Source organism: Carassius gibelio, chromosome A7 (genome assembly GCF_023724105.1).
Source record: "Carassius gibelio isolate Cgi1373 ecotype wild population from Czech Republic chromosome A7, carGib1.2-hapl.c, whole genome shotgun sequence".
NCBI classification, from domain to species: domain Eukaryota; kingdom Metazoa; phylum Chordata; class Actinopteri; order Cypriniformes; family Cyprinidae; genus Carassius; species Carassius gibelio.
This window is the reverse complement of record NC_068377.1, coordinates 35,103,046-35,106,477: the sequence shown is the minus strand read 5'-3', so window position 1 is coordinate 35,106,477 and position 3,432 is coordinate 35,103,046.

Below are 3,432 nucleotides of genomic sequence, written 5' to 3'. Positions count from 1 at the left end.
TTCGCTCATTTCCCAGCCTTAAAACTTTCTGCAGTCTTCAGGGAGCACGCGTCCCATCTGTAGGAGTTCTCCCGTGCCTGTGTTGCTGACGGGACTCTGGGGGGAGCAGGAATAAGGAGTGCTACCTGCACGATTGGATCCTGCTGAAACGCTGCATAAGCCCCTCCACCAGAGGAGTATAAGCTCAGACAATTACTCCAATGACAGCTGGACTGGCTTCTTAAAGGGACAGTGCGAGAACGACAACCTGCTGATGAATGCAATGCATCTCTACAAAGTGTTTCTAATGAGATAGATGATGCAAACACTATTCTCACACATCTCTACAAATATTACACATGAATACATCAGTTAACATCCAAATATTAAATAGATTCATTCTTATTTAGTCACCCACGTTATTTGTTCTTCCACAAAAGCAGATCATCAGCTTAAAAAAAAGGCAGCATAAAATGTTTTCAAAGCAGTTCATACAACTTGCTATATTATTTTAATGTCATACAATACCATTTTGTGTTTTTAAAGACTTCATAATTCACAATCATAACCTTCCCCTCTATCGTAGCTCTTAAATGACATTTGTGGTCATGTTTATCCAAGTTGCAACGTCACAATCAGGAGACACATTAGATGATGTTAAATCTTGCGTGATACGTTTAAATATGTCGTTTTTTAATTGCAAACCAACATTAATGTTCCTATTCCTTTAAACAGTCTATTTTAAATGCAATTTTCAAAGTCCCTCTGGAAAGCCGCATACATATCCAATTTTCAGTTTTCCTCTTGACATTAGTCTGTGCCATGATCGATCATGTTAATTTACTCTGGAATTTCATCTGAGCGGTAATAAACAGAAAGATAATATAGATGAAAAACACTCAGTGAATTTTAAGTAGGCACGCATGGGCGTATTTCCAGTTTTCCTTATAAAGTGGCCTTGGAGTGCATTGAAATTAAACAGCATTGTCACGCACAAGGAAAATAAACGTCCCCACTTGTTAAAGAAAAAAAGCCATAGTAGCTCAATATGATAATGTGCCATATGTAACACTAGCTAACCAGTTTCACTTTTTCATAAACACAAATCTAATCTAGATTCTTGTGTAGAACACATCAGGAAAAAGGCCCATGAAAAACACCAAAGTGCTGTGCTATTTTTAATATTTTCACATTTGCTAATGATGCTCGAACGGACACGTTTTACACACACACACACACACACACAAACACACACAAACACACACACATGCACAAATTTAAAATAAAAAAGTAAAAAAATATAGAACATATGTAGATAAGAAAATTAAAATAGAAATAAAAAGGTGTTACTGTTAATAAACTTCAATAGTTTGCACCCTTAAATTCATCCACCAATATTAATTAGGAATCAATAATCATTTTATACAGTTTATCAACAGGTTAGGAATCTTCTCCAATAAAGCAATATTTTAGCACCAGCAATTTGGCAACTGTAAAAAGGACTTTAAAAATAATTAATGAAATATGCTGAAAATTCACAGATTTTTAAGTTCACTCTATTGTCTTAATAACTTAAATTACACTCCTTTGTTTTGTTCGATTTGCTCATTCAATGCAAAATGCCTCATTCAGACAATAAGAATGACATCATTTTAGTTGCCATGTACTGTATGTACTAGTTTTATAACACACTACACAATCTTTGTTTCTGAAGCAATCATCTTACAAAGCAAAGATATCTGGATTATGTTTAGTGCTTGATAAAAACATCAGAATGGTGACAATTAACAAATGCAAACATCACAAAATAAGAAGTAACTAACTATAGTAATAAAAACAAAAGTATGAATAAAGTCAGCAAACAGCAAAACAGAATTCAGAAAAAGAAAGTTAGAATTGCATTTTTTCCTCATAATTTCATTTCAGACTGGCAAGACTGACTTTCTCTGAATTCTGAGTTTATATCTCGCAATTCTGGTTTTGTTCCAGAAAAGAATTTAGAGGAGAAAGAATGGCAGAAGTGTGACAGAGATATGAACTCAGAATGGTGAGAAACGTGAAGTTTACATCTCAATGTTCAGGTCCTGCAATGGATTTTAAATATACATATATATTTGTGAGAAAAAAAGTTCTGAATTGCTAGATAAAAAATTGCAATTTATTATTATTGTTTATTCCACAGTGGAAAGATGCATCCATACATTTGACTTCCATACATTAAACTTACTCTGCATGTCTAGCGCATTTTTTTTTTCAAAGAGTATGTTAGTGTGTCCAAGTGTTCAGAAATTAATTAAATGTAAAAGCCTATTCCTTAGAGTACAGTTTTAATAGGACTTGGTTCATGTCTTCTCTTTAGGTTCGTTCTCTATTATTCACAATACTGGTGGACTTTTACAGATTACATATATGTGCAGTACATTTACTGTATATAGCACAATACAAAAGGCAGCAGGAGTTACAGGTACTTTAAAAATACCTCTAAAATCACTGATGCCATCCATCATTGGTCAGAATCATATGTATAGAGCCATTATGTTGTGCTTTTTCCACAGACGAGTGTCTATCTTGAGCTCTGAAACAAATGACAGTCCCAGAGGTCAGGTTTCAATTTAACATTTAACCCAATAAACACAAATCAATGAGGCTTATTGATCGCATATGAGCTGTGCTGAAACAGTAACATAAAATGGCCCTTTCCCAAACATAGCATCGGTTATCAATCCAGTCTTATTATGATATCACTTATCATGCAAAGAAAAGTAAAATCGACTTTACTAAATACATCAAACTGAATGACAAACACATTTAAAACCATAATCTTCTATAAATTCAGTTAGGAAATGATGATTATGATTACTTTTTTATATTAGTTGTTCTTTTTGTTGATTTATAATCCGAGCATTTGACAAAAATATATAGATAAATAAATAAATAAATGAATAAATATATATATAGAAATTAAACAATTACAATAAATAAATAATGGTAAACATTGGTGCAGGACGTACCAATCACAGGTCAAGTTCAAGGACACTCACAAACGTACAAGTGTATCTCAACAAATTAGAATGTTGTGAAAAAGTTCATTTCAGTAATTTAACTCACAAGAGTACTTCCAAGAGCAAAAAAAAAAAAAAAAAAAAAGAAAAAAAAACATTTTTGGCCCTTCTGGAAAGTATGTTCATTTACTGTACATACTCAATACTTGGTAGGGGCTCAGTTTGCTTTAATTAATTCCTCAGTTCGGCGGGGCATGGAGGTGATCAGTTTGTGGCACTGCTGAGGTGGTGAGAAGCCCAGGTTTCTCTGACAGTGGCCTTCAGCTCATCTGCATTGTTTTTTCTCTTGTTTTTCATCTTCCTCTTGACAATAGCCCATAGATTCTCTCTGGGGTTCATGTCTGGTGAGTTTGTTGGCCAGTCAAGCACACCAACACCATGGTCATTTAAC